Source organism: Puma concolor, chromosome D4 (assembly GCF_028749965.1).
Source record: "Puma concolor isolate L17-30 chromosome D4, mPumCon1.1.hap2, whole genome shotgun sequence".
Classification (NCBI taxonomy): domain Eukaryota; kingdom Metazoa; phylum Chordata; class Mammalia; order Carnivora; family Felidae; genus Puma; species Puma concolor.
Window position 1 is genome coordinate 57,605,789 of NC_141679.1, and position 26,042 is coordinate 57,631,830.

A 26,042-nucleotide genomic window follows, 5' to 3' on the forward strand; every position below is an offset into this window, starting at 1 on the left:
TTCTTCGCTTACACCCCTCTGTTGCTTGTCTCGTTCCCGGCTTCTTTGTAGTCTAGGCTAAGTTTATTCTCATATTCGACTTGGAAAGTTGTGTTGTCTTCTCTCCTTTTTGGAGCGAACATAACACGTATGATTTATGTGTATATTCATTAGCTTTTATTACAGTAACTAAAGGGCCTTTATTGCTTTTTCACTGAGAACAGTTGGCCCCTCTAAGAAGGTATTTTAAGGCAAGAGCTTTGGGGTTTAAGATGAGGCAAGGTGCATGGATTAAGCTCCGTGAGGGTAGAGACTGTTTGTTACTGGTTTTTGTATTCCTGGTGCCTGATACAGAAGCTCAACGCTGGCTTTGAATAAATACATGCATGTGAGGACTGTGATTTTAGAGATTATCTCATCAGAAAAAACAGGGTTTGGATTACCCATTGAATTTGATCTTGGAAAATTCAAGTTATGGCCTATCATAATGGTGTTGAACAAGATAGGATAAGGTGGCTTGATGGTGAGAGGGAGAATTTATTTACAAGGGCATTTTCCTGGTACTGTTCACTAGATAGAGTTCATATTTCTTTTGGCTCAGTGGATTAGAAGCATTGTTATTTGTGATTTCCCTGATAGGTGTTTCCCTCAGCTACTGGCAAAGGGAACTGTTTTGCTCTGTTCTCTTCCTCTGTTTTTGTTAAATCTGCATTAACCCAAAATGGATTTGGCTATTTCCAGGGATTACGAGACAATTTTTTTTCTTCATGGTTGATTTTTCATTAATGAGAATTTTGCTTTGCTTTTAGTAAGACGTTTTCTGTCAGCAGCTGGGGATCTATTTATTCCTTTAGATCCCTGCTGTTGAGTAGCAGGATTTGGGAGAGGTTGGGTTTTGCAATGTCCCTTGGACAGTTAAAATCCCTACTGCCATACCTTATTACAATGCTAGTCTTTATGAAAGACACTTGAGGCAGGAACACTATTAAACCAGAAATTCCTATTTAATTGAATTTAAATAACTTCAGAGAAGGAGCTGCTGCTATTTTCATTTGTTCTAATATGGGTCAACTTTCATTGTCTAGAAATTCTGCTATTTAGCTAACCTCTTCTTTCCTTATTCATGTTATATTAGTGGAATCTCTCTTCTTTTGAACCTGAGGGATTGGAGGCCAGCAGGTCATTGTTTTTTGAATGAAGATCTTGAAGATTATTAATTACTGAAACAAGTAGCTACCTTGTAGAGAAGTATTCATATTAAATGGTAAAGTATTCGTTCTGGGGAAACTTACAGAAATGGATCAAAATAAATCTTTCTAAAATGATATTCCTTGTGTTACATTTTGGCAGATAGGAATGTTCATATTATGAGATAAGCCTATGTAATGATATTGTATAACTCAATTTCAGTTCATCTTGGAGTAGAATTGAATTAGAGATTTTTTCCCTGTAGTCAAAGTTCAAACAGTTGTAAAAACTGATGTAGAAATTGGCAAACTGGTATTCAATTATCCCCAGACATCTAAAGAAGTCAGTTTCTTGATCTAACTCATTAATCATTCCTTATTGCCTACAGGTTAAGGGCTCTCCTTTTTGGCCCTATATTCTTGCTTATCCTTATGCAGATACTTAGCTCTAGCACTAACTTTGCTCATTCCTGTTCTGCATTTGTACCCCCAAAAATATTCTTTTTGAATTTTCTGCTTATCAAAAATGTATTATTCCTTTCTCGACTTAGAGTCTACCTTTTTGTTGTTGTTGAAAACTTCCTAAGTTCCTGTCCACTGTGGTCTTTTTCTCCTTTACACTCTTTAACCTCTGAACTCGTTTAAACATAAATCATTTGTGGTATGAACAGTACCACTAATTTGACAATGAATTGTATACTGCCTGGCAACTAGTCTTATACTGTTTATGGTGACCCAGACAAAGAAGGTAATGAGAGTGGTCAGATCAGATCTGGAATTTTGTGTTCATTTGGAGTATTTGATTCTAAGAGCACATTGAGAAACTAGAATTTCTTTATAGGAAAGTAATTAGAATGATGAAGGGTGTAGAAACAATTTGAGGAATTGAGAGATTTAGTTTTGGGACGATTAAAGAGGGAGATGAAGATAATAAAAATTGTTTAAAAAACTTAATTCCAGAGGACAGAACTGGGACAGCTGGGCCAGTGATTGAAAATTATAAGAAGCTAGATTTTAGTGTAATGTAAGGAAGAACATTAACAATTAGAGTTGTTTTTTTTTTTATTTTTTTTAATGTTTTTATTTTTGAGACAGAGAGAGACAGAGCATGAGCAGGGGAGGGGCAAGGAGAGAGGGAGACACAGAATCTGAAGCAGGCTCCAGGCTCTGAGCTGTCAGCACAGAGCCCAACGTGGGGCTCGAACTCACAGACTGAGAGATCATGACCTGAGCTGAAGTCGAACACTCAACCGACTGAGCCACCCAGGTGCCCCAACAATTAGAGTTGTTCTTGAAGGCAATGGACTACTTAGGATTTTTTTTTTTTTTTTGACTTAGGATATTTTAAGTAGAAATTGAGTGGTAAGGGTGTTCTAAAAGAGATGTCGACATTGGGTGGGAGGTTAGACTTGATAAAATTTTTTTTTTAAATTTTTAAATGTTTTTATTTATTTTTGAGACAGAGAGAGACAGAGCATGAGTGGGGAAGGGGCAGAGAGAGAGGGAGACACAGAATCTGAAGCAGGCTCCAGGCTCTGAGCTGTCAGCACAGAGCCCGACGTGGGGCTCGAACTCACAGACTGTGAGATCGTGACCTGAGCTGAAGTCGGACGCTTAACGAACTGAGCCACCCAGGTGCCCCAGGACTTGATAAATTTTAAGAAAACATCCTTTCATAGAATTCACTTAGTTCTTCCTTAAAAATTTGGCACAACTTCCTCATAATACTGCCATCTCTTTGCTTCCTTAGGGGTTAGTACCACATGAGCAACTCCAGTAAACTAAATCAAGGATTTTCTTTAACTTTTGGCATCTAGGTGTTCATGATAGGTTTTCCAAACAAATGATATTCATTTTGAGAATGAAGTCTTTCCATATTTCTTTGTAATTGCCACAATATTTATAATTGAGCTATGACTCCCCCTCCCTCATTTGAGCCAGAAGTTACACTTGTTAAAAACAAAAAAATAGTTTTGGGGATATAAAAAGCAATATGTGCTAATGCTTTTTTTTTTTTTTTTTTTTTAATTATTTTTAAGTAATCTATATGCCCAGTGTGGGGCTTGAACTCAGTACCCTGAGATCAGGAATCATATGCTCTTCTGACAGAATCAGCCAGGTGCCCCAATACATTGTTAATTATAGAAAATTGGGAAAGTCGAGTGGGTGGCTCAGGCAGTTGAGTGAGTTTGGTTCAGGTCAAGATCTCACAGTTCCTGGGTTCAAACCCTGTGTTGACCTTTGCCATGACAGTGTGGAGGCTACTTCAGATTCTCTCTCTCTCTCCACCTTCCCTGCTTGTGCTCTCTCTCAAAAATAAACATTAAAAGAAAACCAAATAAAACGTTAAAAAAAAGAAAATTGGGAAAATGCAAGAAAGTATAAAAAGGAAAACAAAAATCACCATATTCCTACCACTACCATTCCATTAACTTTTTTTCATTACTTTCATTTTTTTTATTGTAATGGTGGTATATATGCATGATAAATTGAAACAGTTTAGGATGTGAAGTGAAAGTAAAAAGTTCTCCACTCTGCTAGTCCTTGTTCTCTTATAGGTAACTACTCTTTACTGTTTCTTGAATATCCTAGAAATTTTCATTACATATGAATATATACAATCTACAACTGAATTATACAATACTCCCCTCTTTAAAAAACTTAATTTTCCGGGGCGCCTGGGTGGCTCAGTTGGTTAAGCGGCCGACTTTGGCTCAGGTCACAATCTCGCGGTCCGCGAGTTCAAGCCCCGCGTCGGGCTCTGCGCTGATGGCTCAGAGCCTGGAGCCTGCTTCTGATTCTGTGTCTCCCTCTCTCTCTGCCCCTCCCCCGTTCATGCTCTGTCTCTCTCTGTCTCAAAAATAAATAAACGTTAAAAAAAAAAAAACAACTTAATTTTCCTATCACCTTCTATGAATCTAAATCATTCTTTTTTAAAAATTTTTTTAGGGGCGCCTGGGTGGCGCAGTCGGTTAAGCGTCCGACTTCAGCCAGGTCACGATCTTGCGGTCCGGGAGTTCGAGCCCCGCGTCAGGCTCTGGGCTGATGGCTCAGAGCCTGGAGCCTGTTTCCGATTCTGTGTCTCCCTCTCTCTCTGCCCCTCCCCCCCCCTTCATGCTCTGTCTCTCTCTGTCCCAAAAAAAATAAATAAAAACGTTGAAAAAAAAAATTAAAAAAAAATTTTTTTTTAATGTTTATTTCTTTTTGAGAGAGACAGAGCATGAGCAGGGGAGGGGCAGAGAGAGGAGACAGAATCCGAAGCATGCTCCAGGCTCCGAGCTGTCAGCACAGAGCCTGACATGGGGCTCAAACCCACAAGGCGTGAGATCATGACCTGTCAGATGCTTAACCAACTGAGCCACCCAGGCGCCCCTAAATCATTCTTTTTTTTTTTTTTTTTTTTTTAAATTTTTTTTTCAACGTTTTTAATTTATTTTTGGGACAGAGAGAGACAGAGCATGAACGGGGGAGGGGCAGAGAGAGAGGGAGACACAGAATCGGAAACAGGCTCCAGGCTCTGAGCCATCAGCCCAGAGCCTGACGCGGGGCTCGAACTCACGGACCGCGAGATCGTGACCTGGCTGAAGTCGGACGCTTAACCGACTGCGCCACCCAGGCGCCCCTAAATCATTCTTTTTAATAGCTACAGAGTATTCCATTTTTTTAGTTTATTTTATTTTAGAAGAGAGCGAGCACATGGCAGGGGTGCTCATGACCTGAGCCAAAATCAAGAGTTGGTTGCTTAACTGAATGAGTCACCCAGGCACCCTGAGTATTCCATTTTACAAGCATGTATAATTCAACCAGTTTCATATTGATGGATGTAATTTTTTTTTCATTTTGCTACTATAACAATGCTACCAGGAACATCCTTGTATGTGGTTTTGTTATATTTGGAGATCTCCTATCAACTTTCCTTCTGGACTTTGTGTGTGATTTGCTCATTGCTGTTTTCTTGGTATAATACACTCAGCTGGACCCATTAGCAAATCCTATGCCTCATCATCTCAGATCAGCATCTTCTATGAGAGGCAGGTCTTTACCAATAGGTAATATTTTATGCCTACCAGTAAGACCAAAGACCTCAGCTTTTAATTTTGACCTGTGATTTCATGTACTTGTCTTTTTTTTTTTTAATCTTTTTTGTACCATTTATTTTTTGAGAGAGGCACAAGTGAGTGAGGAGCAGTGGGAGAGAGAATCCAAGGGGGGGCCGGGGGGAGGGAGAAAGGAGAGAGAGAAAGGAAGGAAGGAAAGGGAAGAAAGGAAGGAAAGGAAAGAAAGGAAGGAAAGAAAATATGAAAATATCCCTCCCGTGTTTTACCCGAGGCGGGGCTCCCGTGTTTTACCCGAGGTGGGGCTCTCTTGCTTGTCAACCGTGAGATCATGGTCTGAGCCAAAGTCAGATGCTTAATGACTGAGCCACCCAGGTGACCTTCTTTGTACTATTTTAAAATTATCTTCCATATTGATACATGCACCCAATGTTTATATCAGTGCTATCTGTAATAGCCAAACTATGGAAACAGCCCAAGTGTCCATTGATCAATGAATGGATAAAGAGATGTGGAGATATATAATATGGAATATTGGCCACAAAAAAAGAATGAAATCTTGCCATTTGAAATGATGTGAATGGAGCTAGAGAGCATTATACTAAGCAAAATCCTAGAAAGACCAATACCATATGATTTCACTCATGGAATTTAAGAAACAAATGAGCGAAGGGGGGGAAAAGAGAGGCAAACCAAGAAATAGACTCTTTAAAAAAAATTTTTTTTTAATGTTTATGTGAGAGACAGAGCATGAATGGGGGAGGGTCAGAGAGAGAGGGAGACACAGAATCGGAAGCAGGCTCCAGGCTCCGAGCTGTCAGCACAGAGCCTGACTCGGGGTTCGAACTCACAAACTGCGAGGTCATGACCTGAGCCGAAGTGTGACGCTCAACCGACTGAGCCACCCAGGCTCCCCAAGAAACAGACTCTTAACTATAGAGAACAAACTAATGGTTACCAGAGAATTGGGTTGAGGGATGGGTTAAATAGGTGGTGGGGATTTAGGATACCCTTGTGATGAGCACCAGGTGATGTATGGAAGTGTTGAATCACTATATTGTATACCTGAAACTGATATTACACTGTAAATGAACTAGAATTTAAATTAAAAAAATACACTTCCAGAAGTATTTTTGCAAAAACATTTTGTTTTGCATATTGAACATGAATTACTCGTGTTTTAAAAACAGAACAGGGGGAGCCTGGGTGGCTCAGTTTGTTGAGCATCCTACTCTTGATTTCGGCTCAGGTCATGCATGATCCCAGGGTTGTGGGATCGAGCCCTGCGTCAGGCTCTGTGTTGAGCTTGGAGCCTGCTTAAGTTTCTCTCTCTCCCTATGTCCCTCTCCCCTGCTTGCACATGCTCTCTCTCAAATAATAAAATCAGTCAGTCAGAACAAAATAATACCACTAGTGATGAGAAGTATACCAAGTCTGTTATATTGGCTCACCCTTAGAAAAGCTTATATTTAGGGGCACCTGGGTGGCTCAGTTGGTTAAGCATCCGACTTCAGCTCAGTTCATGATCTTGCCGTCTGTGAGTTCAGGCCCCGTATCCGGCTCTGTGCTGACAGCTCAGAACCTGGAGCCTGTTTCAGATTCTGTGTCTCCCTCTCTCTCTGCCCCTCCCCAACTCACGCTCTGTCTCTGAAAAAATGAATAAACCTTAAAAATTAAAAAAAAACTTATTTATCATCACTGATTACCTAGTTGACTGATAGAATAATACTGGGAAACTCTTAGTGAATTCTGATGGACATTCAGGACAATATTGATTGTAGGTCAATTTTAGGCTGTGGGGGACCTTAGATATATTTTGGTTTACTGCCACTGTGGAAAGTAGAAATAGTAATGATTTTAGAATTTTTAGGTATAAGAGCAGATTGGTCAAGTATTTTCTTTACACCTTATTTTTTCCCCTAACATTGTCATCTGCCTCAGTTAACTCCTTACTGCCGGGTTTCCATCACACCATGGTTTGAGTAGTCTCTGCCCTTAAAAGCAGAATTGCTGCTGGGTTCCTTTCATTTAGCTATGGCATCAGGAAATTAATAGTGTCTTGTCTGAGCCAGGCAGCAGTAAAAGGGCGAAGGACCAATGTCCTCTGCCATGGATAGCTGTTGTCATAAATTGTTCTTGTCCTTAAAAGCAGTACGTTCTGTAATTTCTTAGTTTAGTTTCTAAAAGTGGGATTTCTGGAAGTTGTACTTTGGGCCAGTGAATTGGGTTTTGCCTGTGCTATGTATTTTAGACTTTGCTATGTGAATTTGTTTAAAGTTTGGGCTATTTGTCATTAGTAAATATTTGTTGACTACCTTCTCTCTGCCTGTTTATGATGCATATCTATATAGCAGATAAGAGTCCTAGGAATCTAAATAGGTTTTTTGTTTTGTTTTTGTTTTTTAAGTTATTGAGAGAGTGTGAGTGGGACAGGGGCAGAGAGGGAGAGAATCTTAAGCACTGACAGTGCAGAGCCTGATGTGGCGCTCAAACTTAACAAATCTCGAGATCATGCCCTGAGCCAAAGTTGGACGCTTAACTGACTGAGCCACCCAGGAGCCCCAGAATCTAGGTAGGTTTTAAAACCTCTCCTTTCTTCTCTCTTCCTGTAAGCTGCCTGAGGTGATCTCTGAAAATGGTTCGCTGTTCCCTTGACCCAGAAAACCCTACAAAATCATGCAAATCAGGAGGTTCAAATCTTCATATTCACTTTAAGAACGCAAATGAAACTGCCCAGGCCACCAAGGGTATGCATATCAGAAAAGCCACCAAGTACCTGAAAGATGGAACTTTACTGAAGCAACATTTGCTGGTCCATGGCTACAATGGTGGAATTGGTAGGTGTGCCCAGGCCAAACAGTGGGGCTGGACACAGCATTGGTGGCCCAAAAAAAGTACTGAATTTTTATTGCACATGCTTAAAAATGCAGAGAGTAATGCTGAACTTAAGGATTAGGTGTAGATTCTCTGATCATTGAGCACATCCAGTGAACAAAGCCTCAAGATGAGATGCAGAATTTATAGAGATCATGGTTGGATTAAACTCATACATGAGCTCTCCCTGCCACATTGAGATGATCCTTAAGAAGAGTAGATTGTTCCTAAAGCGGAAGAGGAGATTGTGCAGAAGAAAAAGCTATCCCTGAAGAAACAAAAACTTAGGGTGGGAGTAAATCAGCATAAAATAAATGCAAATAAAAGTTAAAAACAAACAAACAAACAAACACACACACAGAACCCCAAACCCAAGATCTCCTTTCTTAGGTAAACCCAGAATTTATTAGGACTATTAGGATAAGCAGAATAAATTCTTACTGGAGTGAGGAGATACTGCACTAGTTTTTCTAACTTTTTTTTTTTACATTGATTTATTTCTGAGAAACAGAGTGAGACAAAGCGTGAACTGGGGAGGGGCAGAGAGAGAAGGAGACACAGAATCTGAAGCAGGCTCCAGGCTTTGAGTAAGCGGTCAGCACAGAGCCTGATGCAGGGCTCGAACCCACAAACTGTGAGATCTTGACCTGCGCCGAAGTCGGACGCTCAACTGACTGAGCCACCCAGGCGCCCCTAGTTTTTCTAACTTTTAAAGTAAGATTCTTTAAGTTTGGGGAATGTTTTATATAGTCCTGTTGACTGTCATTATTAAAGGTCAGGGAAGATTTGCTCTTTATATATTAAAACTTTTTTGATTTGTAGCATATGTACAGAAAAGTACAAAAATCTTAGGTGTATGGCTCACTGAATTATCACAAAGTGAACACATACACATGACCATTACTGTGGTCAAGAGAGAGAACACTAATACCTCAGATGCCCTTCTTAGTGTTCCTGTCAATCATTACTTCCTCTCACCTTCCCAAAGCTAACATTATCTGACTGTAACAGCAGAGAAGTTTAGCTTGGTATTTTTAATTTTTATTTTATTTAAAACACTTCTTTTAATGTTTATTTATATGAGAGAGAGAATGTGTGCTCGTGCGCGTGAGTGGGGGAGGGGCAGAGAGAGAGAGACAGAAGTAGGCTTCAGGCTCTGACCTGTCAGCGCAGAGCCCAACTAGGAGCTTGAACTCCCGAGTTGTGATATGACCTGAGCTGTGGGCTGAAGTAGGATGCCCAACCGACTGAGCCACCTAGGGGCTCCTATTTTTATTATTTTTTAAAATGTTTATTTTAGGGGCGCCTGGGTGGCGCAGTCGGTTAAGCGTCCAACTTCAGCCAGGTCACGATCTCGCGGTCCGTGAGTTCGAGCCCCGCATCAGGCTCTGGGCTGATGGCTCAGAGCCTGGAGCCTGTTTCTGATTCTGTGTCTCCCTCTCTCTCTGCCCCTCCCCCGTTCATGCTCTGTCTCTCTCTGTCCCAAAAATAAACGTTGAAAAAAAAAATGTTTATTTTATTTTTGAGAGAGGGGCAGAGATGGTGGGGGGGCGGGGGTGCGTAGAGGATCTGAAGTGGGGTCTGTGCTGACAGCAGACAGCCTGATGCCGGGTGTGAACTTAGGAACCATGAGATTGACCTGAGCCAAAGTTGGATGCTTAACAGACTGAGCCACCTAGGCGTGGCGGTATTTTTTTTTTTTTTTTTAATAAACTTCATTTAATTTATTTTGTTTGAGAGAAAGAGGGCACAAGTGAGGGAGGGGCAGAGAGAGAATCCCATGAGGAGCAAAGAGAGAGAAAGCAGGGCACGAGCTCACCAACAGTGAGATCATGACCTGAGCCAAAGTCAGATGCTTAACTAACTGACTGAGCTACCCAGGGCACCCTAAACTTCATTTTTAAAAATATTTAATTTATTTTTGAGAGAGCATGAACTGAGGAGAGGGGCAGAGGGAGAGAGAGAGAATCTTAGGCAGGCTCCATGCGTAGTGCAGAGCCTAACTTAGGGCTCGATTCTACAACCTTGGCATCATGACCTGAGCTGAAATCAAGAGTAGGACACTCAACTGACCGAATCACTCCAGGCACCCCTATTTTCATTTTATTTTTTAAATTTATTTTTGAGAGAGAAAGAGAGAGAGGGACAGCATGAGCAAGGGAGGGGCAGAGAGAGAGGGACACAAAGAGTCTGAAGCAGGCTCCATTGCTCTGAGCTGTCAGCACAGAGCCTGATGTGGGGCTTGAACTCCTGAACCATGAGATGATAACCTGAGTCGAAGTTAGATGCCCAACCAACTGAGCCACCCAGGTGCCCCATATTTTATTATTTTTTAAAGATTTTATTTTTAATCTCTACACCCCATGTGGGGCATGAACTCCCAACTCCAAGATTAAGAGTTGTGTGGTCTACTCACTGAGCCAGCCAGGTGCCCTAGTAAACTTCATTTTCTTTTATTTTTTTGTTTTTGTTTTTATTTTTGTTGTTGTTGTTGTTGTTTTCGTAAACTTCATTTTCTTAGAGCACGTTTAGATTCACTGGAAAATTGAGCATAGAATTTTGCTTGTTTTTGAACTTTTAAAAAACAATGTTTATTTTTGAGAGAGAGAGAGGGAGAGAGTGTGCACGTGTGCCTGCAAGCAGGGAGGGGCAGAGAGAGAGGTGGAGACTTAAGATCCAACGTGGGCCCCAGTGCCTGATTTGGAGCTTGAACTCACAAACCGCAAGAACATGACCTGAGCTGAAGTCTGACGCTTAACCAACTGAGCCACCCAGGTACCTGTGTTTTTGAACTTTTTAAAAAACCAAGATGTAATTGACATTGAACTTTTCATAAATGGAATTATACAGTATTTCTTTTGGACTGGTTTTGTTGGCTTAACATGCTTGTCAGATGTTTCTACTTGATGCATATAGCGATAGTTCAATTTTAATTGCTGTGTAGTATCTCATTGTATGAATATACCACAATTTATTTGTCTTTGGACATTTTTTCCTCATCTAACCATTTATTTATTTTTTAAATGTTTATTTTAGAGCAAGAGAGAGAGAACATGAGTGGAGGAAAGGCAGAGAGAGCAGGAAACAGGATCTGAAGTGGGCTCTGTACTGACAACAGGGAGACAGATGTGGGGCTTGAGCTCATGAACTGTGAGATCATGACCTGAGCTGAAATCGGACACTAACCAACTAAGCTACCCAGTTGCCTCTCGTCTTACATTTATATCTTTTGGTCCTACCTTGTGTGTATTTCAGAGGGGTGTATATATATCTGGGATTAAAATTTCTGGGTCATGGTTATGTGTATGATAATATGAAACAGTTTTCCAAAATCTATCAATTTACTTTCCTAGTAATTTTTTCTGATATTAAAAAAAAAAGAATTTAATGGCCCTTAGTTCTCAGCATTTGGCCAGGTTATCAAACCATTTCACAGGCATTAATACATAACTTTTACATGTTAATCCTACAGGCTTGATAATTTTTTTTAATGATGTGAAGAAATCCATTATGTTGAGATGCTTTCTCACATTTAAGACTAAAATTTGTGGCCACGATTTTATTGAAAGAAATACTGAGTGAGTGTTTTTGATGTTGATCAAAGATAATAGCTTGGTCCCTGAACTTAATGGCATTACATACTTTTAAAAAAGAATACCATTTTTCTAAAGAGAGAAGTTATTCCGAAGTATTTATCAGCTTTGTATATGTCAGGCACCATTGGACACACTGAGAATGTAGAGGTGAACAAGTTGTCCCAATTGTCAAACGTCCATTATAACATTTTTCTTTTCCAGTTATAGAATCCAGTCTGAGTTGGCATTTACCAACAAGGTGGTTATGTGTCTTTAGACTCTTTCAATATGGAACATTTCCACAGTCTTAAAAAGTTTTTTTTTTTTTTTGAACGTTGGCCTTTTTGTTTTTGTTTTTTGTTTTTTAAAGAATACAAGCCCCTGTCCTTTTGTAGTAGAATGTTTGTCAGTTTTTTGGTTTGTCTGATGTTAAGCATCCTGAACTGGAGAACTACATAGTTCATGTTGTGTCCTTCTCAGGGTATCAACATCAGAATGTACACATTGTCATTTGTTGGTGATACAAATTTTGATTACTTGGTCAAATATTGTTTGACTCCTCCCTCCCCCCCACTTCCTCTCTGCCCCCTGTGACTAATAAGCACCTTGTGGGAGATATTTAAAAACCATTCAGATATTCTGCATAATAGTCCTTACAACACTGTAAGGACTAAATAGAATGTTTTTCCCAGTGGCTGAGATAGTATCATGCTATGGGTTTGTTAAATTTGAATCTGTCTGACATGATGAAAGCACTGTTTTAGTGTATTTGTTAATCTGGTGACAGTGTGTAGTTTAAGTGGGGGAGAGAGGGAGAAATTAAAGACACTTAAAACAGGAGTAATTTAGATTGAATGTAGATTAAAATTTCTTGATGAGATTTGAACTATTGCAGAAAAGCAGTGAAATCCATTTTTCTAGTCTTTTAAAAATAAGCCCTATTTCCTTCTGTGTAGAATACTTAGGTGTAACTGCTCTGGATGAGGAAAGTTAGGTAACCAGCTTTTCATTTCCTGCTTTGTCAAGATTCTTTCTGTGATTACTGAGAAATGGAATAAAAATGTAGACATTTGGTAGAATTTTGAGTTCAACTTACCAAGGAAACTATTTCATTTTTCTATTTATTTTCTTCAATAAAAATAAAATGTTCATTCTCAAGTGCTAGCTCCAAAAGCATCTATCCACTGAATGTGTGAGAGAGACCCATGGCATCAAAGGAAAACAGTTATGAGGGCTTCTTTTTATGTTAGTGACCTCCACAGTGGTTAAAAAAAAAATGTCAACATGACAGGAACAAGTTTGTGTTAGGGTGTTTGTATACCAACTATCTTCTAAAGAATCTTATAAATAGGGAAAAGCAGTTCTAAGCCATTAGGAAATAAAGATTTCCAAGAAAAATCTGTTTTGTTTTCTATTGCTGCTTCTGCAGTAAGTACTTACTTGGAAATGGAGAACAGATAGGACTATGGATTGTGTTGGGCTGTTAATTTTCTCTTGGAACTGTTTGCTTTATTAATTTTTATAGTGTTTTATTGTATGTGATGTTAAGAGGCTAGAGGACAGTGCATGAGGAAGATTCGCCTAGAAGCTAAAGAAAGACTGGCATTTGGGCAATGGGAAGATAATTGCTTTTATATGTGATTAAAGGGGGCTAAAAATGATTTAATCAAATGGCTAGCTCACTTAACATGATTTCAATCTACTAGTTGTGACTCAGATTTATAGGACCTTCATGTCTAAAAGGATAAAATGTTTGCTGAGGAGAAAGGGGTAAATGATACATCTATCTCCACCTCATTTCAGCCATCCACACCCATGATCACATTGTAAAACATGTCACTCCTTGGATTGGGGCTCTGCCTTTCTTTTTCTTTTTTTTTTTTTTAAAGTTTGTTTATTTTGAGATAAAGCTCATGGGAGGGGCAGAGGGAGAGAGGGAGAGAGGAAGAGAGGAAGAGAGGGAGAGAGGGAGAGAGGAAGAGAGGGAGAGAGGAAGAGAGGGAGAGAGGAAGAGAGGGAGGGAGAGAGGAAGAGAGGGAGGGAGAGAGGAAGAGAGGGAGGGAGAGAGAGAGAGGGAGGGAGAGAGAGAGAAGGAGGGAGAGAGAGAGGGAGGGAGAGAGAGAGGGAGGGAGAGAGAGAGAGGGAGGGAGAGAGAGAGAGGGAGGGAGAGAGAGAGAGGGAGAGAGACAGGGAGGGAGAGAGGGAGAGAGGGAGGGAGACAGGGAGGGAGGGGGAGAGAGGGGGGGAGAGAGAGGGAGGGAGAGAGGGAGGGAAGGAGGGAGGGAGGGAGGGAAGAAGAGAGGGAGAGAAAGAGAAAATATCCCAAGCAGGCTGTGCATTGTCATAGCGCAGAACCCAATGTGGGGCTGGAACTCCCTAACCTTGAGATGACCTGAGCTGAAATCAAGAGTCAGTTGCTTAACTGCTTAACCACTGCTTGGCCACCTAGGTGCCCCCGACCCCCGTTCATGCTCTGCTTTTGGAATCTTTAACTTTGTCACCTATCTGATCATACTCTCCAGTTTATCTTTCTAGCTGTTTAGTCTCAACTATGTTTTTGCTACTGTAATACAGGGTAGATGTTAAAAAGCTTTGGTTTTAGACTGGAGTTGGTAAATACACATCTCTACCACCTAGGAGTTATGTCCCCCTTACATATGTTACTTAATCTCATTGAATCTTAATTTCCACATCAAAAGTATTAAGTTCCTATTCTTTGTTTTTTGAAGTTTTATTTATTCAGGTTACCTTTGGACCAAAGTGAGTCACCTCACTCATGAGCCTGAGATCAAGAGTTGTATGCTCTACCCACTGAGATAGCCAGCTGCTCCTTAAGTTCCCATTTATTTTTAAGTTTGTCATTATTTTTTTATTTTTATTTTTTAAAGTTTATTCTTTTATAATCTCTACATCTAATGTGGGGCTTGAACAACTCCAAGATCAAGAGTTGTGTGCTTTTTGGACTGAGCCAGTCAGGTGCCCCCTTGAGTTCCTATTCTTAATGGAATTTCATTCTATTAAAAGAAGATACCAAAATAAAATAAATGAATAATAAACCTCAGAAAATAAGTACAGTGAAGAAAGTAAGGTAAGGGACTGAGAGTGATCTGAATGGGAAGAAATAGGATTGTCCAGGAAGCCCTCACTGAGGTGGCATTTGAGCTGAGACCAGAATGATGAGAAGGACTCATTAGTCAGAGATCTGAGGTAAGTTTTTTAGGCAGAGTGGATTGGAAGCAAATATTTTGAGGGGAAGGAGAAAAGGGATTATTGGAAGGAAGTATGGTATATAGAGAGGTAGGCAGAGACCAATGATCATACTAGGTCATACCAAAGAGTTTGATTATTCTAAACAGCATTGCACTTAACTGAACAGCTCTAAGCAAGAGCAAAGCAAGAGCAGTGCTTTGACTTATGTTTTTACAAATGGCAACTTTGTGGTGAATGAACTGGTATAGGAAGCCATGGGTAGCAACACTGGAAGAAGGGGCCTACTTGGAGTGTCGAGGTGAGAGATGGATAGTGCCTTGGACTAAGGAGCTAGTACTAGAGATGATGAAAATACCTATAGCAGAGTGTTGCTCAAATAATTGTCTTGAAAATGATTGGCACTATCCCAGGGCTAGAAAGAGCACTTTTTTTTTTACTTTAAAAATGGTATTGGTTCTCATCCAGCTCTGTGACCTCATTCATCTAAGTCAGGAAGCTGGAAGTCATCCTAGATTTCTCAGTTAAAGAACAAAAAACAGAGAGGAAGGAAATTTGTTAGGTTCAATTGAGTTTATGGATATGGTAAGTTACCTATAATATATGTTGAGTTGAAAGTATCAGTCTTCTTGCAGATGACCCTTAAATAGTACCTGAAGAAAATGTAGATCTATAGTTAATAGAGAAGTGTACATTAGAGGTAAGTATTTGAAAGTTGTAGGTATTTGGAAGTAAAGCCACTAGCTTGAATAACTTTGCTTGTCTGGAGGATAAAAAAGGAGAAAAATGAGCTAATGGGCAGAAGTGTTGATAGGTCTGGTCAGAACTACAGGAAGATAGAGAATGCTGTCACTGCCTAAAGCCTGGAGTAGAGAGAATTTCAAGAAGGAATGATTGGACGCTAGAGATGTGTGATACTGGTTGAAGGTAAAACCAACCAACCTAGTTCACTGGACTTGAAGACTAGAGCAGTTTCATTACAGTAGAGGGAGAGTAGGCATCATATTACAGTGGTTGAGGAGTATTTGGGAAGCAAAATGGAATTAGGAAGTGTATGGTACTCATTCAGAAGAATTGCAGTAAAGAGAAGGGTTGAATGTGGTCTCAAGAGAGATGAAATTTGGATGTTTTGGAGCTTGAAGGGGAAAGTCAAGATGAGATGGGGTAGGGGTGCCTGGTTGGCTCAGTCAGTAGAGCATGGAATTCTTGATCTCTGGGTCATGAGTTCAAGCCTCACATTGGGTGTAGAGATTGCTTAAATAAAACTTAAAGATGAGATGGGGGTAAAGGAGAGATGATGACTGATTTCCCTATAAACTAGGATGAAAGATTAGCAGCTGAAAATGAGATGGTGGGGATGATTTAGCAAGTTTGAGAAGGGTGCTAAAGGTTTCATTCGTTCATTCTTTCAAGCAGCTATTGTAGGTACTAGGGGGCAGGATTGTGATTAAAAAACGGACAACCCTGCCTTCTTGAAAGTTACACAGATTAGTGAGAGCTAGACATTAAGCAAAGAAGAGTCATACCAATTAAAATTACAAGTAGAAAAAAATACAACCATGATCTGTGCTACAAAGGTGAGTTAAGACAACATGTTATGGGGAAAGTTACCTGTCCAGTTCAGAGAAGCCTCACCTAATGAAGATTGAACTGAGATCTGGAGGAAAAGGAGGCCTTAACCTGGCGAAGGAAGGAAAAGCATATTCTAGGCAGAGGAAATAGTATGTATAAAGGCCTTGTGTTGAGGATGAGGAGCTGAAAGAAGGCAAATATTGCTGGTGTATACAAAGAAAGAGAAAACATGGGTTAAAATGAGGCTAGAGAGATAGGTATAGCCCAGCTATGGGGCCCTTGTATATTAGGGTGGAAATTGAGTGGGAATGAGACTGAGGCAGGGGCAGAAGAACTTTGTAAACTGAAAGCACAGGATTTGTAATTAGATTTGAGTTTGAATTTTTTCTGTCACTGAAAACTTTCAGCAAGCCTTTTGACTATTAAGTTAGAATTAAAAATTTTTTTGTGATTATTCATTTTTGAAAGAGAGAGACAGAGCACAAGCAGGGGTGGGACGGAGAGAGAGAGGGGGACACAGAATCTGAAGCAGGCTCTAGGCTCTGAGCTGTCAGCACAGAGCCTGACGCAGGGCTCGAACTCACGAGCTGTGAGATCATGACCTGAGCTGAAGTCGGACGCTCAACTGACTGAGCCACCCAGGCGCCCCTATTAAGTTATAATTTAAAAACAAAGTGTTGCTGTCTGTTCAATGTATCTCTTAGAGTTGAGAAGTAAACTCTAAATGAGATCCTATGTGTGAAATTCCCTTTTAAATTGTAGTAACTTTTACTCTTGGATAGTACTTTTTTTCTCCTTAGAGGCGTAAGTATTCTGAAACTTACAAAGAGGATGTGATCAATTCCATAAACATTTATTGAACACTTAAGTATGGGTGAGGCATTGAACTAGTCGCCCTGAGTATATAAGAGTAAGAAATAACCAAGATGGGGAGATAGCCATGTGTACAACTAAATATGTTGCAAGATACAGTTGGATAATTTCTAAAATAGAGGTGCAGAACAAAATGAGGTGTAGAAAAACGGAGTGTTTGCTTTCAACTGAGAGACAGAAAAGACCTCAGCTGGGAGAGGAAGAGGAAGAAGGAGGTAAAAGTGGAGTCAGGTTTTTCATTGTGGTGTCATTAATTGGGATATGAAATAGAATAAGAGCTTCAGGGGAGATGAGGATTTTTGTTTTGGACATGTTAAATTTGAGGTGCTTGCAGTCTGTCCATGTTTTATAATTGGAAACATGACTTGGGAGATCATGGTTAGAGGTCTAGATTTGATCTACTCTTTGTAGATCTTTGGGTGGAGGAATGGTGGCAGGGTAAACATTTACTCATCATAATATACCCCATTTTGTCAACTGCAGGAAGCCAGAGATTGTAAGGAATGTCATTATTTTATGTACCATTAAGAAAAAAATACTATTCATTGAATTACAACACATATTTGACTTTTTGCTTTCAATTTTTTTTGAAGTTGAAGTGTAGTTGACACACAATGATATATATTAATTATAACCTAATGATTTGACAACTCTATGTTCATCACAAGTGTAGTTACCATCTGTCACCATATAGTGTTATTACATTACCATTTACTATGTTCCCTATACTGTGTCTTTGATCCTCGTGACTTACTCATTCCATAACTGAAAGCCTGTATCTCTCACTGTCCTTCATCATCTTTACCTATTTTGCCCATCTTGCCTCCTTCCCTCCCTACTAGTTTGTTCTCTACTTGAGTCTGTTTCTGTTTTTGTTGTTGTTTGTAATTTTTTTTTTTTTTTTGAGAGAACATGTGCATGACGATGAGCAGAGGAGGGGCAGAGGGAGAGATAGAGGCGGGGGGGGGGGGGGGGGGAAGAAGGATGAGAAGGAGGGAAAGAGAGAAGTTTAAGCAGGCTCCACACTCAGTGCGGAGCCTGACACAGGGCTTGATCTCATAACCCTGGGATCATGACCTGAGCCAAAATCAGGAGTCCAACAGTCAACCAACTGAGCCACCCAGATGCACCTGTAAATTTTTTTTTTTTTAAGATTCTACATATAAATGAAATCATACAGTTTTTATCTTTCTCTGACTTATTTCACTTAGCAGAATACCGTCTAGGTCCATACATACTGTCACAAATAGCAAGATACGTCTTTTTTTTTTTTTTTTTTTTTTTTTTTTATGGCTCAATAATACTCCATTTTGTATATATCCACATTTTCTTCATGATCTATTTGTGGACACTTGTGTTGCTTTCCTATCTTGGCTATTGTAAATAATGCTGCAATAAACCTAGGGATGCATATATCTTTTGGGTTGTGTGGCATTGCTATTTTTAATTTTTTTTGTGGAACCTTCATATTGTTCTCCACAGTGGTTGTACCAATTTACTTTCCCACCAGTGGTGCATGAGGGTTCCTTCTTCTCCACATTCTCTCCAACACTTATTTCTTCTTCATAGTAGCCATTCTGACTGGTTTGAGGTGATATTTCACTGTTTTTGATTTGCAGTTCTATAATGATAACTTGAGCATCTTTTCATATGTTTCTTGGTCACCTGTGTGTCGTCTTTGGGAAAAAATCACATAATTGATTTTAAGACACATTTTGATTTCAGTTGTTAAATGAGAAAATGTCCTACTATCTTAGAATCAATGAAATACTGAAGCTAACATCTAATGAGCCTTTCTTCTTTGCCAATCTGTCTGCCAATAAGCAGGTAAACATTAATAATTTAATTCTAATAACCTTGTTAGTTTATCTTTTATTCTCATTTTACAGATGAGGGCACTGGACTCACAGAAGTTATTCCTTTAACATCCTGTAAAGCTGAATTCAGATTTTTCAGCCTTACTATAAAAATTAATAATATAGGATAGTGCTTTAGAAAGTGAAAAATCTTTATAAGTAATGTTTAGGGAAAGATAACTTGGTGCACTGATGGCTATGAATCAGAGTGTCACTATAGCTGTGGTTTCTGTTTGCTTGGGAGGACATGTGGTATAATAGAAAATCTAAGATTTTGGATTCAGGAAAACTGTTTTGAGTTTCACCTAGGTAGTAATTAAAATTTTATCTCTAAGTCTTTTAACTTCATTTTGAATCATCTTCTGTCCAAATGGGAAAGATAATACCTGTATCAGTCTTACTGGATTGGAGTGAGGGTCAAGTTGACAGATAAAATTTACTATGCAGTTTTAAAAAAGACTTGGTGCAGAGTGGTAGGTATAATTGTTCTGAAAAGTTTAGTAGCTGGAAACTGTTCATAAGCCTGACCTAAGATATAAAACATACTTGGGAATTAATTGGTTGGGCTTCCACTGAAATACAGACACTTTTTATGTAAAATGAGAAAGGTAATCATTATATTGGGACATTATATACATATATATGTATATACACTCGTATATATAAACTTTTTTCTTTTTACATAAACTTGTATCATACTTTATGTGCAATTTATCCTGATTTCTTTTTCCTAGTGGAATATTATCATATAGATTAGAATTTGATAAGTCTTCTGTGGGTTTATACCTTTACTTTTGGGAAACTGAAAAGGATTTTTGGAAACGTAGTATGTTAAAATTCTGTTAAGTTACAATGTACCAATGTAATGGTTTATTGAAATTATGATAGCAATTTATGAGCTATTTGAGATTGTATATGAAAAATAAACAAAATAGACCAGATCATGTATTAATTACTATATCAATAATTCTAATTTGATCACTGTTAAGAGATCATTGTAATGAAATAAACCACAATAAATCACTGAAATGAAATAAGGCACCAATATTTGATATTTGAGGATTGTGGCAAACTAGTCTTTATATTGTCTGTATCTGTTGCTTTGGTTAGAATGATCCAGCCATTTCTAGCAGAATTGCAATCTAGAGTCACTTACAACCTCTAGTCTTTCAGGGCAGTAACAGGTGTTTCTTGCTATGATCTGTGAATGCTATTTTATAATGTCTAGAAAACTTGCTGTCTTTCTTGAGATCTAGATCTATATATGCTTTGTTGCCACTAGAGAAGGGAGGTAAGCTATTAAAAAAAAAATCACTAAAACAAAACAACTTGTCAATAAATTTCTGGTTCCATTTCTAATTATATCTCAAGGACCAAGTCCCAGAAGTTGGGATTTTTAGACCTCAGCAAATGACTGTTTTTTAAGTCTCTTTATATAATTTGTGAAATTTGCAGAAAGAAAAGGAGTTTGTTTTATGTACCACTTCCTATCAATTTATATTTTCATGAGTTGTGTATAAGAGTGCTCATCTCACCAAACCCTCACCAGCATCCATTTTTCTGTCTCTATTATTGATATTTTATTTTCATTTTCTTGTAAATTTCATGAATTTTCTAAATGTACTTTGTACATGTATGAAGTTAAATAAACTTTCATGTTAAAGCGGAAGTTCATTTATCCTCATTGTGAATCACATATTGGTGCCCTTTGCCTATTTTTAAAAATATATATATTTTTTAACATTTATTCATCTTTGAGAGACCGAGAGAGAGAAAGAGAGAGAGAGAGCGAGCATGAGTGAGGGAGGAGCAGAGAGAGAGGGAGACACAGAATCTGAAACAGGCTCCAGGCCCTGTGCTGACAGCACAGAGCCCGATGTGGGACCCGAACTCACTGACTGCAAGATCTTGACCTGAGCTGAGGACGCTTTAACCGACTGAGCCACCCAGGTGCCCCGCCTATTTTTTTATATTAGTGCTTTGTATTGATTTGTAAGAGCTCTTATCATTAACTGATATTTTGATTATTATGCTAATGATTAATCAGTATGCTAATGATTGTACAGAGTACTTGCAAATAACACTTCTATTTTGTAGTTTGACTTTGAACATTATTTATTTACAGCATCAACATTTCAAGATATTACCCCAACCTAAATATTAAAAACAAAAAACCACAGACACACACACAGACACATATGTTCTTCCTCACCCTGTGTGCACACACACACACACTTTGATGACTTGAGTTCTAGCTTGTAGCTAGTTTGAGGTATCTTAAACAGGACCATAGAATCTTTCACAGAATAAGTAACGTTCAATAAACATCTGATTTAGGGGGCAGGGACACACACACACACACACACACACACACACACACACACAAATAAGCATCTGATTTAATGTGTGTATGTATCAGCAATTCCCTGTGGGCTTCTCTGTAGGGTAGTTAATGGATTTCAAGAAATAGAAATAGTGAGTTAGGTGCAAGATAAGGTATATTACTATAATGGTTTCAGGTATTGAAGTTATGTTAAGCTGAGTGAATTAACTAATGTCCTGTTTTTTCTTTATACTCCACTATAGCCTGTGAGAGAGTTAATTGCCTAATGAAGGAATTAGGTGGATAAATGGCTACACTGACCTAGTGCTGTTCATTGTATAACTAAGCTTGAATTATTTCTGATAAATAGTAACCATAGAAATCTGATTGTGTATTAATGTAAACTCTGTTCTGTCCGAGGTTTGTTTATTTAGAAAACATGTAAAGAGGTATATTTGAGTACCTGTATGTGCTCAGTTGTAACTTGGACTGTGTTTACTTTAGAATTAGTCATTGGCTTTGTTAGTTGAAGTTTGACGTACATACTTGTTTGTCTTTTGGTTTAAAAAGACGCTTATGGGGGTGCCTGGGTAGCTCAGTTGGTTAAGTGTCCAACTCTTAATTTTGGCTCAGGTCATGATCTCACGGTACATGAGTTTGAGCCCCACCTTGGGCTCTGTGCTGACAGTGCAGATCCTGTTTGGGTTTCTCTCTCTCTCTCTCTCTCTCCCCGTCTCTCAAAATAAATAAGTTAATGTTTAAATGAAAACATTAAAAAAAAGGACACTTAGAGATAGTAAATTTTGTTGATTCTTGCAGAAATTTTTTTCAAGGACCAGGTAGGATATTTATGTATTCTTCATTAGTATTCTGTTTGTTATGGTAGACAGCTATGAAGTAAAGTAGAGGCTAAGCAGTGATATTTCAGACTTTTACATAAATGTATATGAAAGAAATCATAGGTATATTACTTGTTTGCAACTTTGATTTTTTGATTATTCAATACCACCATAGTTTTATAGAATTTATTTATTTTATAGAATTTATTTATAGAATTTATTTATTTTATAGAATTTATTTATAGAATTCTATTTATTTATAGAATTGCCTTGGTTTATGTGGGCATAAATTGAAGCATTAGTGGTTTCTTTTGATATGGTTTTGGCATTAATACTGCAGGGAGAAAGCTGTGGACTGCAAGAAGTATAGGCTTTTGAATCCAGATTTGAATTTCAGATATCACTGTTTTAAGTCCGAGACCTTGGAAAAGTTACTTAACATCTCTATGTTTCACTTAATCTGCAACGTGGAAATTGTACACCCAAAGCAGTGTTTTTTTCAACCTACAGGCCTGATTCATTAGTCCTGAAATCACTTTAGCAGGTGAAAGAGGAGAAAGATTTAGAAAAAAAAGATAGAGTTGTAATTAATAAGGAAAAGTATTGTTTTGTAAGACTTTTGTTTTATAATATAAATACATAATACATATATGTTTAAGCAGATGGGAACTTTGTTGCATTGTAAGGTATATGTCTTACCTTAGGGTTAAAATTTTTTTTTTAAATATATTTCTATAAAGTCATTAGGATTAAATGCCTAGCATAGATGGGCACTGAACGAAAGATGGCTTTGGAAAGTCTTATTGGATATTTTGGCTTTGTTGTATTTTGTTGTGTTTATACAGATGTGGTCTTTGTTCCAAGAACTATAAACTAGAAGCTGGTTTGTTACTTTAAATTATTTTGAATATAACACATTCAGAAAATTATTTGACACAGAAACGTTTTGGGAAAGTATTGCTTTGGGAACTTATATATAGTAGGTGGGAGTTTAAGTTTATATGACCACTTATAGGGCAATTTGCAATACCTAGTAGTAAAGTTGAAAATAGGTGTACTCTAGAGCCTAGTGATATTGATTCTTGTGGTTGTGTCAAATGAGACATCAGGAGAATGTTCATTACTGCATTATTTGTAATGACAGGAACTTGGAAACAACCTAAAAGTCCCATGGTAGAGGTTTGGATAAATGTGGTATGTTAATCAAATGAAATGCTAAACTAAGTTAAATGAATAAGCTTTATTAGTAATCAGTCTCCAATCAAAATGGGTAGAAAAGTAAGTTGCAGACAGTATGATACCATATAGTTAACACTTAAAATCATGCATTGTTTATGGATATAAATATAAAAATAAAAATTTGGACTGGGATAATTCATATTCATGTCAGATAATGGATACTTAAAGGGAAGAAAGGAATGGGACTAAGTAGGGATTTTAGTTGTAACTAATAAATCTTGGGGAGAAAAATGATGTGAAGCAAATATGGCAAAATAATGCTCTGGTCAGTCTGGCTGTTAGATACCTGGGTGGTCATAATCTTTTTTTTTTCCCCTGTATGTTTAAACATTGAAATATACATTTCTTTAAAAAGTTTAGTGCCCAGTTCATGGCACTGATAAAACAGTTAATGGTATCTATTAAGAATAGCACATTGTTTTGTGGTCTAGAGAGCAATGAATTTTCTAAGAACAAGGGCTTAACCTAGTTAGGTGATCTTTTAGGCTTTCCAGTAAGATGAAAATTCAGTTCAGTGTAGACATAGGTTAAAATACATCAAGTAGGAATTATTGGGTGTGTTTCCATGATAAGGAACCAGAGCTTCAACCTAGATGTGTTTCTTTGTAAATTTACCTCCTTACTATGTATATTATTTGCCTGTTGCTCTTCAAGCATGAGTCACAGCATTTGTGATTACCCTTGAGAGGCCCCTCTGGTATTTCAGATAGACTTTTGTTATAGTTAGGCTTCAGTAGGTCTTAGCCTGGCTCCTGCCCTTACTATGTTACATATATCCTTGGCTGAATTATCATAAGCAATTTCTTGACTATCCTGGTTAACTAGTTGTAGTACTTACTCAAAGATCTGTTATACCAAGCATTATAGTAAGGCTGCATTCTAGATTCTCAGTATGTTCTAGTCCAGTGCTGTTGGATAGAATTTCCTGCAGTGATGAAAATGTTCCATGTCGGTGCTCTTCAGTATGGTGGCTGCTAGTCATAGGAAATTATCCAGCTTTTGAAATATGCCTAATATGACCTAGAGACTGAATCTTTAATTTTATTTAATTTTGGTTAAATTTAAATAACCACTTGGGGTTGCTGGCTATCATATTAGACAGTTCAGCTCTAGTCTGTTAAAAAGAATGCTAAGTTTGGGGCACCTCGCTGGCTTAGTCATTGAATCATGAAACTCTTAATCTCAGGGTTGTAAATTTGAGCCTCAATGTTGGGTGTAGAGATTACTTAAAAAATAAAATCTTAAAAAAAATGCTAGGTTTGATTACTAATGAGTTTCCTGAACCTGTGTTAAAGGGGACTAATAATTCCTGCCCTAAGTACCTCTGGGGATCCTAGGGAAAAGTTAAAGGAGAGCCTGTTGAGAAAAGACAAGTCATATGGGATATTATGTCTTAAAAGCCACTAAACCACACTTCTTATTTGACTGCAAGTTTACTTCTAGGACTTCATCCTAAGAAAGTAAAAATTTTTGTATCCCTGATTATCTGTGAGAACAGTCATTCAAAGTTATTTATAATTGTATTTATTTGCTAGGGCCACCATAACAAAGTGTCACAGACAGGGTGGCTTAAACAACAGACATTTGTCTTACACTTCTGGAGGCTCAAAGTCCAAGATCAGAGTGTCTGTCTGTAGGGTACTTCTGAGGGTTGTGATAGAATCTGTTTCATGCCTCTCCCTTAGCTTCTGCTGGCTTACTGGCAATCAATGGCATTCCTTGGCTTGTAGAAGCATCTTACATGATGGTGTCCTTGTGTGCATGTCTCTGTGTCCAAATTTCCCCTTTTTTTATAAGGATATCAGTCATAATGGAGTAGAGTCTACACTGAAGACTTCATCTTAATTATATCTGCAATGACCCTATTTCCAAATAAGGTCACATTCTGGGGGGTGCCTAGGTGGCTCAGTTGTTTGAGCATCTGACTTTGGCTCAGGTCATGATCTTACAGATCGTGAGTTCCAGCCCTGTATTGGGCTCTCTGCTGTCAGTGCAAAGCCCACTTTGGATCCTCTGTCCCCCTCTCTCTCTGCCTCTCCCCCACTTACGCGTTCTGTCTCAAAAATAAATTAAAAAAGAAGTCAAGTTCTGAATTACTTGAGGTAGGTAAGGACTTCAGCATTTGAGTTTTAGGGTAACACAGTTCACCCCATAATAATAATACTTGATAATTGAAAGCAAGGTAAAAGTCCTGAAGGAGTGAACAATATAAATACTGTTTATTCAATAAATATAAACTATTTTAGCTTGGGCTGCTACAACAAAATACTATAGACTTAGTGGCTTAAACAATAGACATTTATATTTCACAATTCTGGAGGTTGGGAAGTCCAAGATCAAGTTTCTGGTTCTTGGTGAAGGCCATCATCTTGGCTTGCAGGTGGCTGCTTTCATACTGTGTCCTCACATAGTGGAGAGGGAAAGAGAGCTAGCTTTTTGCTCTCATTTTATAAGGATCCTAAT

General features: G+C 38.4%; 1 protein-coding gene and 1 long non-coding RNA gene across 13 annotated transcripts in view; both read left to right on the forward strand.

The window, feature by feature from the left end:
* UNC13B (unc-13 homolog B) overlaps positions 1 to 26,042 on the forward strand; it is a 258,065-nt gene that overhangs the window by 20,595 nt on the left and 211,428 nt on the right. The window lies entirely within an intron of this gene.
* LOC147574896 (uncharacterized) lies at positions 10,379 to 11,299 on the forward strand. Its single transcript, XR_015242814.1, has 2 exons — positions 10,379 to 10,870; positions 11,132 to 11,299. It is a non-coding gene; the product is annotated as an uncharacterized LOC147574896 (long non-coding RNA).